This window comes from Camelus bactrianus, chromosome 21 (assembly GCF_048773025.1).
Source record: "Camelus bactrianus isolate YW-2024 breed Bactrian camel chromosome 21, ASM4877302v1, whole genome shotgun sequence".
Taxonomy (NCBI): domain Eukaryota; kingdom Metazoa; phylum Chordata; class Mammalia; order Artiodactyla; family Camelidae; genus Camelus; species Camelus bactrianus.
The window spans coordinates 16335780-16356088 of NC_133559.1; the positions used below are offsets into that span (position 1 = coordinate 16335780).

General features: G+C 36.1%; 1 protein-coding gene across 3 annotated transcripts in view; it reads left to right on the forward strand.

Annotated features, from left to right (window-relative positions):
- The window catches only part of POU2F1 (POU class 2 homeobox 1), a 146791-nt gene that overhangs the window by 33360 nt on the left and 93122 nt on the right, over nt 1-20309 (forward strand). Inside the window, exon 1 of one of the 3 annotated variants that reach the window (XM_045515856.2) lies at nt 16477-16564. The exons of the other annotated variants lie outside the window; for them this stretch is intronic. The gene's annotated coding sequence lies outside the window, so the exon portion shown is untranslated. Of the gene's footprint in view, nt 1-16476; nt 16565-20309 lie in introns of those variants that run through there. 3 annotated transcript variants of the gene reach the window in all.

Consider the following 20309-nt stretch of genomic DNA (forward strand, 5'->3'; position numbering starts at 1 on the left):
GTTCATTTTCTCTGATTCTTCCTGCTTTCTTCTCTCCTATCAGTCACATGCTTAGGACAATAAAATTAGGGATTTAGAAATGTCATCATGAAATCAATTATAGGGTTCAACAACGTTATAAAAGTCATAGTTAAAAATAAGTTATTTAATTTTCTTGCCTTCCTAACTTCTCTTGAATAACCAAGCCTAAACCAGAAGCACATTATTCATGACCAATCTCTATGTAAAATAACGAAAGCAGTAGTCATAAATCAAACTCCTGATTTATTCTGAATGACCACCAGCAGCAAACTAAGAATGATTTTTTTCCCCAACTAGAATTTCTTGTTCCAAGAAATGATAAAGTTGGTATTTTCCTTTGTTTCATTATGGTTCACGTTATATTGGTCTATGCAGGATTTTTAAAATGTACTTGGGTAGAGAAGCTATCAAAAATCCACATGGCTGTAGAACTCATGGTAGTACTCAGCTTGATTATTTTTTTTTTACATACATATATGTATTTTTTTTCAGATTCTTTTCCGTTACAACTCATTACAAGAAATTGAATAGAGTTCCCTATGCTGCACAGTAGGTCCTTGTTCATCTGCTTTATATATAGTGATGTGTATTTATTAATCCCAGACTCCTAATCTCAGCTTGATTATTTTAGGAAAGTCCTTTCCCTAGATTCTTTGCTTTCCTTCTAGATTTTTGAGTATTGCCCCAAATTTACCTTTTTTGATAAATTTCTGTAGGAGATATAGGAATATTGAAGAAGCAGGTTTGATTTTGAATAAGGAGTTACCCATTCCTGTTATTTTATTGACCTTGCTTTTAGATGAATTGCTATTTGGTGCTATATATGCTACCGTAGAAACCAGAAGTCTGCCTACTACTCTGAATTTTAACATAATTTAGTATGTTTGCTAATTAGTAGGCATACTTCTCTGTAAACACAACTGTGTTATCAAAAGGGTTGGGGAATTAAAGTAGTTTGCTTCTTACTTATTTGTTTGTAAGTTCAATTGTCTGCCTTAACCATGAATTTGGTAAAATTATACTTTCTTATAAATCCTGTTCTTACAAGAATTCTTGTCACTTTTCATTAATGCTAACATTTTCCTCTAAGAGTATTGGCTGTCTTCTCACTTTCTGTTACAGTCCTTCCTTGTTCTCCATCTTTTTCCTTGTCTTTTAGAGGATGCTCTTCTTCTGGACATGCTGGTTTTAGTCCTGAGATTTGCAGCTGATGATTCCAGGGCTGACCTTAGTCAAATTAATATAATAATTACTGATGATGGAAAAAATGGTATGATGAGACCAATAGTGTTTTCTCTTTTTTCTTTCTTTCTTCTTTTTTTTTTTGGAAGTACTTCATGTATTCCAAAAGGAAGTATAGTAGGTAGAGGTAAGGAGCATTATCAAAATACCTAACAGAGGTAGAAGTATTTTTGTAGAGAGCATAGAGGGGTGGTTTAATTTTAGTTATATTTTATTTTGTCATTCTTGCAATGATTATCTTGTTTTTTCCTGCAAATTAGGATTACATTTTTCTGTTTAGTAACTTTCCTTGGTATGTCTATAATAAAGTAATCAGACTGACTAAATGACGCAAGAAATCCAGTCTCATTATTTAATAGCTTCATTTTCTTTAGTCTAATTAATTTTCTCCTTTGCATTTATTTTTACATCTGTTTTAAAAAGCATTATGGTTTTCCCCACTGGAATGGATGTTCCACAAGAGCAGAGGTGTTAGCTTGTTCTCTCTCTATCCCCAGTACCTGAATAGTGAACAGAGCCCATAGTGTAGGTGCTCTGAAAACATAGTGAATAAATACAGCTGTGTCCACACATCAGAAGCCATTGGGGTGAGTTGTGCCTTTGCCTGGGACCTCATTTCAGACAATCACAAAATCTTCATCCAAAAATAAGTAAAATTGACCCACATAAACTCTACTAAAGAATGGGTATGTTCCAGTGACACTCGTAACAACAGGTAAACATCATTAAAAAAACAAAGGGATACAATGAGGTATCAGATAAATGGATTGGGGTGAGGAATTATGCTAGAAAGCATATAAAATATTAGCCAAATAAAATCTGCATGTGTAAATCTTGGTGCAGAGGGAACTGGCACAGAGCGTTCATTAAACTCAGAAATGCTGGGAGGGAACCCCTGAATGGTGTGCAGGTAGGGAAGAGAGGTCCCTGAAGAAGCTAGCATCACAGGGACTGTCAGTGGCCTTTGTGTCCTAAACCCTCTGTTTGCCCCTTTGAGGACCTAATGAGATACTGGAAGTGGGGGTGTCATTATTTTTGTCACAGTCCCCAGCAGCCTCAGCTGAGGCTGTTCTTCCCTGGCAGACAGGGAGCAAGCAGCATGGTGAGGAGAGGCTATGCTTCCAGTAGTCTTTCCTCACACCAGACACTTACTTTGAAGCTTATTTTAAAACTCTATTATAGCAGTAAATGTACATCAGTCTGCAGTAATACTGCAGTTGGCCACAGCGGCCGTGAAATCTCTCTACTTACTCTTTCTCACATTGGAAGATGGGGCTAGATACTGTTCTGATTCAGCTTTTCAGGTTTTCCATTCCCTCCTTTTCTTTTAAGTGTTGGTATTTGCTTGAGCCTAACTGTGCAAGCAGAGTTATAGAATCTTTACATTTGAAGACTGCCTGGAAAAGTTCTGGAGATTTAGGTTAAGAAACAAAGACATTTTAAAATACCAGTTTACTAGCCATCTGTCCTAGTAATGGTCAGTTTTAAATTCTGTCATTCTCCACAACACCCTCAACCCTCCAGAAAGGTGGAGTAACTCATGATGATTGGTTAAACAACAGATGAAAAATGTGAAGCCCTGGTAATGACTGACTGATAGTTCTGTGAAACAGCACTTACGCCTGAACACGTTTCTGTATAAGAATACCTTTGTGCCCTGGAAGTGTTCAGGAGAAACGACTTTAGATGAATCCTATTTAGTAATTTCTTTATCTTAGAATTTATAACAGAGATGGTGGTTTGACTACATTACACCCCAAAATTAGTGATATAGGTGCACTGGAAGACTATTATAAAGAAGAGTTCAATTTTTTAGGAAATCCTTTCCTATTGAAGCCATTGATGTGCTCTATGAGGGGAATTGCTCTAAAGCTTGAAAGTGAAAGCAGCTAAATTTTACCATCAGCTTCCCTGCCCTCATGAGTCTGCACTGTGAAATGTTTTTTAAAAAAAGAACAGGAAGACTAGAAAGTACTCAATTAAAAAATGAAATATTTTCAGTTGTATGTTTTAATCAAGTTAGGGAGGGAGGGAAAGAAACGCGGGAACACAAAGTATAAAGAAGAAAGAAATGAGTAGGTGGAATAAAAGATGAGAAAGAAGGCTATATTGATGGCAGGGGAGAGAGTGCAAGCAAGAAAGGTTGGTCAGATATAAGGAATGGAAAACGGAAGGGGTTTTATAGGTGAGCAGAATGTCTGCTTGTCACGTTCTGCCAATGTGAGCTGTGGAATAATTCACCATTCTTTGAAATATTCTTGTTTAATCATCAGTGATCTCTAGGTGGTGAAATCCAGTGGGCACTTTCCCAGACAATTTTATTTTTGGTTTTGTTTTTTTATTGCAGTATAGTCAGTTTACAATGTTGGGTCAATTTCTGGTGTACAGCACATTGCTCTAGTCATACATAATATACATATATTCATTTTCATATTCTTTTTCACCATAAGCAACTACACCCAGACCATTTCTTAACTGAGCTCTCAACAGCGTTTGAATTCTTGTCCGCTATCTCTCTCTCTTGAAACCTTACCCCTCTGGAAGCTGTGAAAACATGCTTTCTTGGTTTCCTCTCATTTTTCTAGTAGCTTCTGCATTGTTGTTCATGAAGTCTCAGCCCTAGCCTCCTCTGTTCTTTTCATTCTACAGCCCAGCAAATGTATGCGCCCCTTGGCTTCAGGTAGCCCTTACTGCTGCTGTGTGCCGTGCTCTAGTGTCCTACATGTGAATGGCATCACCTGTTTTATTTGGATGTCCGGGCCAGAGACTTAGGAGTCATTCCCAACGTGCCCCTGCCCCACATCCCAAGTTCTTACTCCCAAGGCTTATGTCTACATCCTTAAACAATGTCTAATAACTGGCAAATCTTCCCATTCCTCAGTCCATGTTCTCTGCTACCCTAGTCTTAGTAGTCCTCATCTATGTCTTGTAGCATGATAGTAGTCTCCCATAGCCCTCCTTTATTCTCTACACTGAAGCTAGGATGATCTTTGAAACTACAAATCCAATCATGTCATTCTGCTTAAAACTGTTAACCTGCTGCTCTTAAAATAAAAATTAACATCCCACATGCCTACTTCTCTAGCCTCCCCTCTGCCCTCCCTCTGAACACTTGAGCCACCCAGGCCCTTTGGCCAGATTCTCACAGATGCCCCGTGCTGACCTTCCACATCTCCTTTTGCCTACACTTCATTCTTCAGGTATCAACACAGACAGTTTCCATTGAAAAACTGCTTCTTTACATGCGGTCTTATAGTAGTTTGTTCTTTTCCTCTATAGCATTTATCATAATTTGTCATTACATACTTCTGTGATGAGACAGGAAACTCCCGAGAGGGATGGAACCTTGTCTGTTTTTCTCACTGCGGAGCCCCCAGAACCCCCAGCGCCTGGCACATGGCGGGCAGTTAATAAATAGCGGTTAAATGCCTGGAGTCTGTCTTTTGCAAAGACTCGAGGTATACATCCCTGGTCTGTAAATTTTACTTTCAAGAATTTCACTGAGTGGTCTGTTTAGGACTCAAAAATGGGAATGATAGTATATTTATCATTGAACATGATTTAGAAACTAAAGATTCAGTGAAAGCTATTGAATTAAATCTATTCAGATTGTCTGGGAGCTCCATTTTCACTTGTCCCTGCCTTTTTTTCTAAAAGGAGACGTGCTGACTTAGGGATTTTGCTTTAATTCAGCAAACATTTGAGGGCATATAATAGGCCAGACACTTCATAGACTTTAATTGGCTACTCCCCCCTTCATTTATCTTTCCATAATAATAGAATTTAAAGTAATTTTAAACTGACATTTGGTTTTCAAGACCTCTATTTCACATGGGTACATATTTGTGTCTTTGAGTCTTACTTTTGACAAAGCACTTTGTAAATGAAATGTTCACTTGAAAGTTATTTTTTCACTTGACTGAGATTAATTAGAAAAATTCTCTTTAATTTTTATGTAACTATGCATCTTAAAGGTATTCACATGCAAGATTTGTGTCCCCAAGTTCTGTTTCTCCCTGACTGTAATGGTAGACTCCTTCCCAGACAGTTGGTGGAGGGTTGTCGTATATAACAAGTGTCATTCATGGATGAGACTTAGATCATTTTTTTAAATAATATTTGCTGACATTAATGAAGAAATTCAGTTCCTTGTTTTACAAATCTAATATGACTCATCTCTGCCCTAGGATGCAGAACAAGTGTTGTTATGGTTTTCAGAGGTAGGTTTATGCTGAATATTTTTTTCTTTCTTAGAATTGTCCTCCCCACCATGATAGAATATATACCAGAGTTAAGGAAGTAACTTGTGACCTACCCTTGCAAACAAGTTAAATATAAAAAGACTTGATTATTTAGTTGTAAGAACTTGAGGAACACTTTAAAAGGTGAGGAGAGATATGACTTGGAGAAGGATGTAGTTCTTGGTAGAGGGAACTGCAGTATAAATGTTGCAAAGCGAACAGGTATTGATGGGAGCTGGGGGATGATGAGTGGGACTAAGTGGAAGGCTTAGCAAGCAGGTTTACTTGTCTATAGAGTGAGAAGAAAGTGGCTGTTAGTCGAAACTATGTTTGGAAACATAGGCTAAGAGTTCTGACTTGATAAAATCATTAGTATTTTTAAATGTAGTATAAAAGTTTACAATGTGAGAAATAAAACTTTCCTCTGTTGGTCTTGTGAAAATAGCATGGATGCAATAGGTATCAAAGATGTTTGGTGTTTTAGCTTGGTTTTTTTTTTTTAAGAGATTTTATTCTGTTACTTAGACTGTTTTTAAGTTTTCATAACCAGTCTCTTCATTCATAGAATGTGGAAAGAGAACCGAACGCTTCCCGTTAGTGAGCATGCTGTTAGGCTCTCAACAAAGCAGTGTGCACAGCCAGTTGTTTCTGTACTACTGTCAGCCAGAATTACTTGAAGGTGTGGGCAGTACTGGGACACTTACCTTTAGAAAGGTAGTTGACACTAGGTTTTTAACATGACCCTTACTCTTTTTTAAAAGGTGAGGGTCAGGTGGGATACCAACCAATTTTGCTTTGCTTTTCTTTGAAATTATTTTAATTTAGGCTTTTGTGAACATTTGATCTCCCTTCCCTTTTCATTGAGACGGTTTCCTTTGCTAGTTCTTTCCACAGTCTCAGACTTTTTCCCTACCTCGGTCCTAAGTGTAAAAAGGAAGATTGTCCTTTCTAACCCCTTCTCAGAAATTAATTGTGCTAAATTATCAGCTTCTTAGATTTCAAGCAATCCTCTTGCCAGAGGCATTTATTAAGTGCCCATGTGTGCTTGCTACTACCCTAAGTGTTGCAGCAATAAAGTAGGAGCACATGGGACTGCTGTCTATTAAGTGCTTTTAAAGTGCCAGGTAATACTAATTGCAAATCATACTATCAAAGGCATTCATATAAATAGTGTCCCGCCACCCCATCCCACCAAGCTAAGTGCCTTAAATGCTTTAAGATTACATCCCCAGAGGGCGGAGTGTTTAGTCTTCATTTGGATTTGGTTTAGATGAAGAAATCTAAGTCATGCAGTTCTCTGGAGGTCTATTTATAGGCTGCTTTTACTCGAAATGTACATCAAGTATTTGAGCGTTGTCCCCATAGCAAAACATCTAACTAAGACTGCGATTGTCTGAACAAGGGAAGGTAGCCAAAGAGCTATAGTGTGCAAGTTTAAAATAATGTATTTGAGGGAAAATATTCTGGTTTACACTTGTAGGATGATGGTTTCCAAGCTATTACTAGGAGAGAATTTTAAACTATTATTGTTTATTATTGAAAGATACCAGATTCATATACTGCAGCCAGAAGACTAGTTCTGAATTTTAAAAGAAAGGTCATTGGAAACATAGAAAATATTTTTCTACTCTTGTACCAAGATATCTCTATATATTGTATATGGATTTGGATACAGTGCTTCAGGAAAGAAGGATGTTCCAGAAGTGGCATGATTAAGGGCCAGAAAGGCAAAATAATCAGTACTTCAATCTGGATTGTTACAGAAATTTAGAATGTTTTAGGCATTCATTCCACCTTCTGTTTGTCGTTTACTGAGGAATAGCTATGTTCTAGGCCATGTGCTGGGCTCACAGAATGTTTTCTGATGCTTCTGTCAGACAGGACACTACTGGTCAGTGCGAACTGCATGTCTCTAGTTTTTTTCTTACACTCTTATAGGACAAATGAAAGAAAAATAAAAAATCAAAACTTTGAGATTGTATATGATCTGAGATCATAAAATCTTGAGTAGGTAGAGTCTATGCAGTTATTTATGTACATTTGGGAGGCAGGGTCACATAGGGGTTGACAGTGGGGTTCTAGAACCAGACTGCCTGTGTCTGATGGCGTCCTGGGCTGTTTTGAGAATAATGTATTAGAGTGCTTAGGACAGTTACTGAGCCATAGTAAGGGCCCAGTAAATGATGGCTATTAAGTTGAAGAATACTAGAACTTTGTAAAGACTTTAAGAACTAGATATTGGGCAAATGAAAAATATTAAAGCACCTCCACAAGTAACCAGCATGTTATTAAGCAAATTCCCTGACAAACTGAAGATCAGATCCAGGAGGGAATGCCTTTCAGCAAGCATGTAAATATTCATGCTTTTTAGAATTCTGGGATGTAATTGTGGTGCTTGGGGCTTATAAAAAGGTTTTAAGAGTTGTTTGAATAACAAAAGGTTGGCCTGCTGAATGTGGAAGAGCATTCCAGGAATCAGGATTAGTTCCAGAGAAGAGTTCAGAGCTGGAAAGGGAAAGCACACAAAAGAGAGTGTTAAGTAAATATGTGTGGGTCTAGAGTGGTGTTCTCAAATGGGGGCAGTTTTGCCTCTCAGGAGACATTTGACTATGTCTGGGAGAACAGTGCTCCTGGCATTTTGTTGTTAGAGGCCCGGGACACGGTAACCATCCTGTACTGCACAGGACAGTCTCCACAACAAAGAATTATCCAACCAAAATGCCAGCAGTGCCATGGGTAAGAAACAGTGGTCTAGTACAAGGTGTAATAAAGGCCACTGAATAATAGAAGCCTGCATTTATAATATTATCTCCACTCCACCCACCAGGAAACAAAGATGAACACAAATTTAGCTCATTAATCTCACCATGATGCGTACAAACATCTCCTTAAACGGAGCATGCTGCTTGTGCAACGTTGACTTGCACCATGCATTCAAGAACCTAAAATGACACTCTCCTGGCTATAGCCTCCACGCCGCATAACTTCCCTTCCCTGCCCTGGAGGGAAGAAAGTGTAACGCACATTTGCTTAGATTAGAAATTGCAGTGAAACTGTTAACTTCTTTTCTAGGTGTCTTTTTTTTTTGTACTCCTGTCCCTTGCAGGTGCCCTTTTGTACGCCAGGCAAGGTGATAAGTTAACAAAACGATGAATGAGGAAAATTCATTTTACTGGTCGAATAAAGAAAACTTCAGACTCAAAGATATAAAGAGCCTTGACATTCTTCTGTAGCACAGTTTTTGGCGTCACTACGGAAGTTTATAGAATTGTGATATGGTTAGAATGAGGGGTAGAGGTGACAGTTTATAACTGAAATGGAGGGTTGCCTGTTGTGTGGGATCATTCTGGAGTGAGGCAGTGTGTGAGGAATAATTAGATCAGGAAGAAGATAGGGACCTTTCCTCCTCATTCCAGACCTATAAATTCAGCTACTTACTGAACCTCTTGGAACCCATGGGCATATCAAATTAAATGTATCCAAGCTCATTCTTTCCCCTTCCCTCCCACATTTTCCCTTCTTGTACTCATGTTTTCCTCCTACTCGGCACCACCACCTACTCAGTCACTCGAGCCTGAAGCTGGCAGTCCTTCTGCTCATCTCCTTCATGCAACTGAGCATTTGAATTGGTACAAGGCCTGCCTTTTTAATATTGTTCATGCCTGTTTCTTCTCCATTCTCAGACTGCTACCTTAGTTCTAGCCTCTGCTCTTGCCTTGAGTTCATGTGATGGTTCCATTTTCAGTTTTATGCCCTGTTAACTTGCAGTCAGTCATATAGCTACCAAGTAAACTACCAAAAAAAAAAAGTTTATAAAACAATTATGTTACTCTTACCTAAAACCCTTGAAGTTTTAAGGTCAAATTTTAAAATTTTAAGTTGTTTTAAGTTGAGTTGAAACTTAAATATGAGGAACTTGAGATTGTCCTTGCCCTCCTCTCTAACCTTAGCTCCCAACACTTTCTCACCTCCTCTCTCTAGCCCTTTCAAACTGTTTGCTGTCTCCCTGACTTGTGGGTATCACAGCTTTTTCTCTTCCCATGTTTTACTTTTCCTGTACAGCATGGAGTAGATTGTATGGGGTGGTCTACAATTCAGTAGTGTTTTTTGGGGTTTTTTTTTTTTTTTTTTTTTTTGCACTGCTAGGTGCTTCTCTTTCTAAGCATGACATTCTCTTTTATAGCATGTTAGCATATTGTTGGGGAATTTTTCTAAAGTGAAAATAAAATCTGTTTAGTAGCAAATTCAAATTTAAAATAGAGAATTTTAATAGCTTCAGTTTGTCTCCTGAATAGCCTGGGGTAGTAGAAGATTGTGTGAGGGACATTAACTGTAGGGGCTCCCATCCCTTTGTGGGCAAAAGGACGGCTGGCTTCCCTATGGAAGCGCCGCAGGCTTGGGGCTCCTGAGATCCAGCGTGCCTGGTCCACTGTCCTGCTTGGTTTGTCTGGAGTTCATGTTAGAAAATCTGTGTGTATACACATTCATGCACACACACAATCCCAAATATGTGTTCTCTTTGTTATCTCTTCTCAATGGAGAGAGTGAGCTTTTGAGACTTGTAATAGATAAAGTAGATTATGTTTTTTTCCTCATCTTTTTAGTCGTTTATAGCATCTACTATATAAGAAGGAGGAATTACAATATAGGTTGTATGCTAATTCAGGATGGGGTCTTGATCTGATTTAGCCAAAATGTACCCTACTTATTGATGCTGTTTTAAATGATTGGTAATCATTCCTCATTGCTTGGAATTTTTGTCTTGACTTTTCCATTTTGAAAGTTATTAGCAATTTAACATACGTTTGGTTTACTGCCTGGACACTGAGTAAACAGGGTTAATAGAATCATCTGATGATGGGTCAGTGGCTTTAGGATTTTCATATAAGATTTTAGAAATTTTTGCCATCATTTTTGAGGCATATGATCACAACTTCAGAGGCCAAAGTTGTAATAAAATATTTCTTTTAATGGCTTTCTGCCGAGTCAGTTGCTTGGTGTTATCATAACAAGTGTGATGTGACTGGGTTGTGAAAGGCCTTTTTCTCTACCAGGTTGAATAGGAAAGCCCTTAAGAGTCATTGTGAACTTTCTGTTGTAATTGTCTGATGAGTGAGTTTGAATGTGAAATAAGTAGAACCTATAATAGAGGTATGTTCCAAAGCTACTGTTTTCTACTAAAGATAAAGTTCAGAAAGGTCTGTAGTGGCTGCCATTATGTTTAAAATCTTTAACATTTTAATTTTGTCTCAAAACAAACCATACAAGTAGAAATTTTACTTTGAATGTTCATATACAGGTAAGTCATAAGTTGACAAAGAATTTACCTTACTAAAGAAACTAGATTACCATGGTCAAGTCTCAGAAGAAGGACAGCATTTTGTAAGTTCATTCAGTTAGCCTTTTTGTGTTCAGGTAAAATGAGACTTAAATTCATGCAAATGGAGAGGTCAAAAATAATCCAGTTTTATACTATTTCTAAGCAACCTGAGTTTTTTCTTTGAAAAATCGTCTTTTGTGTTTGCCTGTTTCCTCTTAATTACAGGACTTTCTTGTGTTGTACAGGACTTTCTTGTGTTGAAACAAGTCCTTACATTTAAAACCAATATTGTCCCTCCTGTCATAAGTAATTCTTACTTGTTTTGACCTTTTCTATAATTTTCTTTGTTGAACCTAGTTTTAAGAACCTAACTGGTTCATCTCAGCCTTTCCTTATCTGAAATTGAAGAAGTTCTTTTGAGAGGTTCTTTCCAACAAGGTACTAAAACAGCTTTGCACTTCTTTAGTTACACTGATTTGAGTAATAAAGTAAAAGTATTTGGTCAGATTCTTGGGAGTCAGCCAATTACATTAAGAATGCAAAGAATTCAACTAAAAATGTTTTTAAAAATTAGAAAAACTGTATATTAATTGAAACAAAAAATAGAGATGTGTATATGCTAAATACTAACCATTTAGTATAAACCTACTAGTCCATTTTCTGTGTACATACATATGCTTATTGGTATAGATGAAAGTAGAATCACACATATCACTCATCTAACATATTACTATTTATGTGCAAAACACCATATTGTGAAATATGGGGACTGTTTGAACTTTAATGACTTCTGTGATGAAGGCTGATTTTTTTTAAATTTTTATAAGCTAAAAATGTTGGTGCAAAAATGCAAGTACATAACTAAATTGAAACACAAAACAGGAAAAAATAATGACGACTCAAAAACCATAACAGTTTTGATTGTGCACAAATAATAGGACCAAATTTTGGAAATTCCAACTTGTCCATAATGTGCATGTACATTAGGAGTTTTGCGGAGTTGCTGAACATAATGTGGTAACCACATTTCTTAGCAGAAATAATCCTTAGTAAACTCTAGTGGCTCTAATTTTAATTTGTGAATGTCAAATTAGCAACTCTTAATAACATACATATATTATTGGTAGATTGCTTTCAGCTTCAGATGTTGGAAACTGAAACAGCTTAAACACAAGGAAATCGACTTGGCTCACATGATTAAGAGACCAGAAGCTTCAGGGATGGTAGGACTGGGCTCTTTGTGTTAAGGTTCTTTCCCTATGGTTGCAAACAGCTTCCAGCAGCCACCAGGAAAACGTGCTTCCTTGTTCGTGTCCAGAAAAAGGAGAGTAACCACTTACTGTTTCTGTTCAAAGTGAGAATAACTATCCCGGAAAGGTCTAGGAGCTCTCTGCTTGATTTCCGCCAAAACTGAGTAAACTTCTGGGATACAGCTCATTCCTGAACAAGCCACTAGCTAGAGGGAAGTCTTTCCCTTGAGCAGAGGTCACTTGTTAAATGTCATTGCCCTTATCCAAGTGGGAGAATTAGAATGGCAATCAGCATGCACCGTTACTATGTAGCCTGCAAACATCAAAATCAACAAAATTGGCAATTTGGGATCAGTTCTGGACCACTAGTGGTACAAAGACAGTACATGGCAATCACTGGTATAGTGAGAAGGAGACTGAGGTGGACCCTAAGGAACACCAATGTTTAACAAATAGAGAAAGAGGAGGCTGTCTCCTCTTTATGTGTCAGTTTTCTACTGAAATTAATTCTGTATTGCTACTTGGATATAGAATAAAAAAAAATCTATGACACTAGAGATGACCTTAGGATTTGTTTTCTTTATATTTCTTTTCCCGAAAGTATAGAGATTGCTTGGAAATACATTAAGCTTAGAAATTCAGATTAGAATTTATCCCTTAAGTAAAAATGTTCCTTGAACATTTAAGTAAAAATGTTCTTATAATTCAAGTGTTTTCTAATTTATGAAAAGAAACTAACAAGCAAGAGAAAACAAGTCAAATATATATTCTTTTCTGTTTCCTGCCTTGTTTGTAAAATCTAGAATCTGATCTTTGAGTAAGTTTCATCATATCTCTTTTCATAAAACAGATTATAGAATAATCCTGGGAATAAACAAACATTTTCATTTGAATTTCCTGGATTTTTGGGGGGGAGGTGGAGGAAATTGTGACTGGTTTTCAGTTCACTTAAAATATGATTTTAAAAGTACATTTTATAGGTGTAATACTGGAGGTATTTAGCAATTGATTTTAAATTATGACCTTCAGAAAACTATTCATCTGGCTTGAATTAATCGATTCTGATAGCATGTGGCATATTTGATTTACCCAGTGGTTTTTCTCCATTATATCTCTCTGGTCACTTTAATGTCACTACCTGGGCTGGTTCTTTTTTGAAGTGCTGCCTGTTGGTCTTAAAGGAAATAGGGAGGGAACTGTAAATAGAGTACAGAAATTAATGGAAAAATGAAAGGAGTATTTTGTAGTATATGAACTGTCTAATGTGTTAGGTAACTAAGGACGAGCTGTATCTATGTATGTTTCTTAAAATTTTTTTTCACAGGTGCAGTCATCCCTGGGGGGTGATTGCAGGACCTTGGTAGATACCAGAATCCAAGGGTGCTCAAGTCCTTTGTATAAGATGGCATAGTGTTTGCATATAGCCTGCTCACATCTTCCCATACACTTCGTCATCTCTTGATTACTTACAATATCTAATACAGTGTAAATGCTGTGTAAATAGTTGTGAATATAATGCAAATACCATGTAAATAGCTGCAAACATGCAACAAATTCAGGTTTGCTTTTTGGAATTTTCTGGATTTTTTTTTTTAACTGTTACTAATTTATGTTAGTTGGTTGAATCTATGGATACAGAACATTCTGATGTGGAGGGTCAACTGTAGTGAGAAATGTTAATTTATGACAAACTTCAGGCTCATCCCTACCTGCATATCTAATATCTTGGAAAATGATTATTCTCTTTTATTATAAAGTAATAAATGTAGGGGGAGGGTATAGCTCAGTGGTAGTGTGCATGCTTAACATGCACGAGATCCTGGGTTCAATCCCAGTACCTCCATTAAAAAACAATAAAAATAAGAAAAAATTTAAAAAATAAAGTAATGAATAGTTAGGTTTGCTGCTCTGTGTCTGAAGATTTAGTGGTTGTGGTTGGTAATGGGCTGTGAATGGCAGTGGATTGAGTCTTATGTGCAAGGACTCCCTTCTCCTTGAGTAATTGGAAACAGACACTTCTGATTTCCTTTCCGTGCTTGGCATGTGTAGGAAAGACAGATGTGATGAACCACTGTTAATCTCTGTGTATGTTTTACACAGTGAGATACTAGCCAACAGACTTAATTCAGGAGGCCAGTTGAGTTCTCCTTTACATTTCATTTTGCCACCATACCTCACTTCCAAGGGGGTCAGATAAAACGATGCATTTTTTATTTCATATTTCGGCCTCTTTAAAGTTTCACACTGTAAACCAGTAGTTCTCAAGTTTTAGGGGGCATCAGAATCTTCTGGAGGGTTTGTGAAAACAGAGTACTGGGCCTCCCAGCCCCCATAATTTTTGGTTCAGTAGGTCTGGGATGGGGACTGAGAATTTACATTTCTCATAATTTCCTTGATGCTAGTGATCTAGGTACTGCCCTTGGAGAATCACTGCTGTAAAAACATTTACTTTTAATAAAACCAATGAAGAGTGATACTGAATTTATTTAAGGAAAAGATACACAATATTCACTACTATTTAGGTTAGACTTTATATTGTTTCCCTCTGGATGTTATTACATTAAGTGACCTACAGGGAATGGTCTCATAAAATATATTTCTTTAGTAAAAGAATGGTTGCCATTTGGTAATTGGCATCTTGTAACTTTTCACAGACACATTAATTGCTGCTGCTAAGCTGAAAGCCACTTTTGGACTAGAAGAAAATACTTTGCATTATTTTGCTTGATATTTCAAGCAAAGATGGGATTTTGGGGGTGGGGATGTATTTGTTCTTTACTAAGATACCATAATTGTTATTTCACTCAATGAGTATTGAAACTTTTTAAGCCAGTCTGAGGCCAGTACACAACCTCTTTGCCATTGCCAGATGTGCATGTTTCTATGGAAACTCAGTAGGGACTAGCAGGATTACTTTTGTAAGGACCACACCTGGCTTATTTGCATCCAATTTAACTTGGGGGAATTTCAGAAGAATAAGAGGTCTGTAGATGTGCCAGTGGACAGCCAGAAAGAGCTTGTCAGTTTGTAACCATCACATTGGCCTAAAGGAGGAAGGGTGGGTGAATTTTCCTTATTCATTAGAGTTCCTGCTCTGGAGGATGTTGGTGGTTGTGCTATGGGTTGTATTTGTTTTGTGTATTTATTTGTTGATATGTTTCTGTTTTATTTTGCCTTTTGTTTTAGATATATCTTTTTACAGTTTAACAATTAAAAAATTCTCTTAAAGATCAGACATAGAGATCAGACTTTTTTTAAGAGAGAGAAAGAATTCAGTTTCTTTTCAGTTGTATAATGTAATAAAATGTCTTAGTAAATGTTTTACCACTTCTGGAGAATTGTGGCAGAATTTTAATGTTGATCTCCGTTTTCAAGTATTATGAACTACTGTGATCCCCTTCTTTCACAAAAATAACTCCTTTTTGAGAAGACAGTTTGAACTATTTATGAACTATTTATGCATCTTTGCACCATTGAACATAATTAAACCCTTGGTTCAGAGTTTCATAAAGCAGTTAGGAACATCACTGTACAGAAAAAAAAGTTGTGTAGGCTAGTTACATGAGCGCTGAGTACATTTATATAAAACTTAGATGATTTTCATTAGTGTTATACTACTTGATCAAAATTATATTAATTTATACCAGGTGTACTGATTAGTTGTACTAATTCAAATAAAGCTGTGTAGTACAGGTAGGTGGCAAATAAGAGTCAGTGCGTTACCAACTCCTCTTCATCAATGCGTTAGGGCTGCTTGAATCTACCATTCAATTCCAAGGTCTCATGGCAAAGAGTCAGATAGTCAACCAATGATGGTACATTTACACACCTGTATGTGCTAAGTATTGACTGTTCTCGTTTTCTAAAGACAAAATATAATCTTGCATGTCTTTTTAGTATACAGTGATAGCAGTCTGTATCAGTTTGTGTCTGTCATCTGTGTGTGTGTGTGTGTGTGTGTGTGTGTGTGTGTGTGGACATACACATATATATGGCCAAGTGGAGTAGATACTTGTAAATTTGGAGGGAGGTTGGATTTGGATGTCTTAAATTTTTAAGATTAGTGAAATATACTCTTCAAAGAAAATCCTAAGTAGGCTGTTTTATCTGGCTTCAGGAATGAACACCACCTTTTAATACACGTTCCAAGAACTTTCTGATTTACCTCCATGTTCCTGAAGTAAGAGCAGGTGCAGCATCCCTATTTTGTAGGTGAGGAAGTAGGTACAAGGGAGGTGCCTGCCTCTAATCGCTTTATGTTTAGGCAGCTAAGCTTGCCTTGGTGGGTAGTCCAGTGTTCCCCACTGTTTGTAATTGTTCCCCCTTAAAGTGTTAGGTTATTTTATACAGCTTACTCAGTCTTGCCTTTTTCTCTTTTTGTATTCATAGACTGGAAAAGTAAGAAGAGCTTTCCTGCATTTTTAATTACCAAACTACTCTCAGTTTTCAATGAATCAATTCAAAGAAAGAATGCAGTCTTTCTATACCTGGTAAATATTTTCTGCTAATAAAAGCTGTTAATTTAGTGGCCTCTGATAAATCCAGGTGTTCTGATGATTGCCTTTAATTTTGTGGAATGACTATAAAAGTGACTTATCAAATATATATATATTTCATTTTTAACTCTGAAATTTGTTTGATATTTATTGATATGATGGAGTTATGCTTAGAATGCCTGTGCCCTAGCCAGCAATGAAAAATAGTTTAGGATTGACCCTAGTACTTAGGCTCTGGTTTCTTTTGAAAGAGTTATGAAATTACTACAAATAGGGTACATGTTAAGTATCATCTTTATTTTGATGATAAAACATTAGCTGTAATCCCTATGTGATAGTTTAATAGAAGTACTTTGTAAATAATAGTTTTATAAAATTAATCTAGTAATCAAAATATTATAAGCTACATTTTACCATTTTACAAATGACCTAGGTAAGTATTAGATCAAGCAACTTCAGCTAGCCAATGTAGAGCTGAGATCAGAATCTACATATTTTGATTCCTAGTCTAGTGCCTTTAAAAAATTCTTATTTTTTAAGTACCTTAAATATACATTAGCATGGCTAAGGATATAAACCATAGTGACATTTCATATGGGGATCTGTCTTTCTTTTGTATAACTGAAAACGTTAATGTGGCATAGGAGAAGATGAGATGGTTTTATTTATTCTACATAAAATGCTTTACCTATTAACAACAATATTAAACAACCGTTAATTAACTACTAGGTGCCATTGAAGCTTTGGATACATTTTATTTAAACCCGAGGAGAACCCTTGGGAGTGTTATTGTACCTGTCTTACAAATGAGGAAACTGAGGCTTAGTTTAAGATTTTAGAACTGGAGTTTAAACACAGTTTTCTCTCATTTCAAAGGCATTACTAAACCATGAAGCATGTTTATTTTTGGAATTAAAATTTAATTTTAAATCCAACTTATCCCTTGTTGACTAATACTGGTTGTGGAATAATTTCCTGTCTTAATTCACCCAACAAAAAATCTGAGCGTTTTAGAGACATACTGAGGTAGTATGGAGAAAGCATATCTTCCTCTGTAATGATTTTAACTATTGAAATCATATTAGCTATTTTATAATGTAATTTAAAGGTGTCGGTCTTATACTCCCTCAAAAAAAAGGTATTTATAAAATATTTGTATGTTATTAACATGTTTAAACTAAAGCGAACTTGACCAAATCCAAAGGTATATTTAGTGTGACTGAATATTTGTCTCCATGTTTTTACTTATTCTAGTTGATCATCAGTGATTAGTTTCCTAAAATATTTTTAAAACAGACCTCTCGAAATTAGTTACAAGACCTTTAATGAAAAAAAATTGTTGTTATGGCAAAGAATATTTTCCAGAAATTAATACATTTCAAGTATCTGGCTGGCTTGGGATAAATAAAAGCTTATTATCTTAAATGAAACTGTAATGATAAAAGTATTTTTTAAAAATCCTCTTCTTTAGTATAATACTCAGAATACTTGAATTTGCCTAAGCCAGGAGAATCTTTGCCTTAAAGCCTGACTCATCCTCTAAAATTTACCTTTTCTCAGGAATCTTTCATTCAATTACCACCACCACCTGCCTGGCCAAAAGAGAATGGGAATGCACAGAATGTAGGCAGTGAGATTATTAAAAATACAAGTAGCTCATGTCACATAACTGTTTTATTCTTGGTAGTATGAGATCTTATAGCAAAGAATTGTGATTTATGTGCATTTTAATCCATACTATTCAAAATGAGAAACAATGTCAAATTAGATTGTCTGGCTCCTTTCTGTTTTGGATAGTCTTATGTTAGGACTTTATAAAAGGTGAGATACATTGACAAATTTTATTATTTGTTTTAGTTAAATTCTTTCTAACTAACTGGAGCTTGTAAAGGTGGTATGAAATTTGTTGATACTGTGACATTTTAATGAGATTACAAAATTTCTTAACTACCCTAAATATTACTTGTAGCTACTCATCACCCTCTGTGTAGACGGGAAAGTGAGGTGAGGCAGAGCTGGGGTAGGAAAGGTAGCTTGAATTTATTGAAATCCTTGAATTTATTGAGTTCCTACTTGGTTGGGCACATGCTAGAGACATCCACATGTATGCCTTCATTTTTGATGTATGTAGAAGTATAGAAGTACAAGAAATAGAGCAAAGAGAAGAAAGAATTAGGCACAAATTAATGTCTTGCTTTTTGTTTGGATGGTCAACTTGTCAACTTGTTAAACCCTTCATATTCTTTTGTCACCCACTTTTGGCCAACCAAATGCTGTTGATTGTTTCCAGTGCTGAGTCACAACTGCGTGGGATTGCTGTATAGTGCTTATGTGGCCAGAGGGGCATCTGTGGGGTTTTTTGGTGGGGGTTGAGGTGGCAGGGATTCAGATTTTAAGTTTTTAGAAAACTAGTAGTTAATGGTACTGTATTATATACTTTAAAGTTTGCTAAGAGGGTAGACCTTAGTTAAGTGCTCTTGCCACACACGCAAAAAAATGTTTTTTAATCATAAAAGAGGGGTGCAAAAGGAAACCTTTAGTTGCATTGAATAAGTTTATGGCTTTAATTGTCTCATGGATGTATACTTCGTCTCCAAACTTAGACCAAGTTTGTATACATTAAAGTTGTATACATTAAATATGTGCAGCTTTTTGTAAGTTAGTCATAACCTCAGTAAAGTGGTTTTTTAAAAAATGTTCAAAACAGAAAATTTATACTTCTACGAAAATGTTATTTAAAGATTAAAACATGAGAAAAAAGAAGAAAAAGGAAACCAACTTCTGCTTCAGCCACATTCAGCTAATCCTGACATTATTAAGACTCTGCTCTTACCATGTACAATAAAGATAATTTTCTGGCCTATGGATTAAGACTCAGTTAAAGAGCATCACTTAAAATTTTTTATTATAACAGGAAAAAATCTTGAGAGTAGTACTTACTAAATATTTGTCAGGAGATTAGAATAATACCATTGTCACTTTTATGATTCCTGATTTTGAGGGGAGGTTGTTTTTTTTTAACTGAAGTATAGTCAGTTACAATGTGTCGATTTCTGGTGCACAGCATAATGTCCCAGTTATGCATATATATACACACATACACACACATATACATATTCATTTTCATATTCTTTTCCATTAAAGATTATTACAAGATATTGAATATAGTTCCCTGTGCTATACAGAAGAAATTTGTTTTTGATCTATTTTTATATATAGTGGTTAACATTTGCAAATCTCAAACTCCCAAATTTATCCTTTCCCACCCCCTTTCCCCTGTAACCATAAGATTGTTTACTGTGTCTGCAAGTCTGTTTCTGTTTTGTAGATGAGTTTATTAGTTTCTTTTTTCCTTTCCTTTTCTTTTCTTTCCTTTTCTTTTCTTTCCTTTTCTTTTCTTTTCTCTTCTCTTCTCTTCTCTTCTCTTCTCTTCTCTTCTCTTCTCTTCACTTTTCTCTTCTCTTCTCTTCTCTTCTCTTCTCTTCTCTTCTCTTCACTTTTCTTTTCTTTTCTTTTTTCTTTTCTTTCTTTCCTTTTTTAAGATTTCACATATCAGTGATATCATGTGGTATTTTTCTTTCTCTTTCTGGCTTACTCGCTTAGAATGACAATCTCCAGGTCCTTCCGTGTTGCTGCAAATGGCATTATTTTATTCTTTTTTATCGCTGAGTAGTACTCTAATGTGTGAATATACCACAGCTTCTTTCCTCATGATTTTCAAAATAACTTATATTCTCAT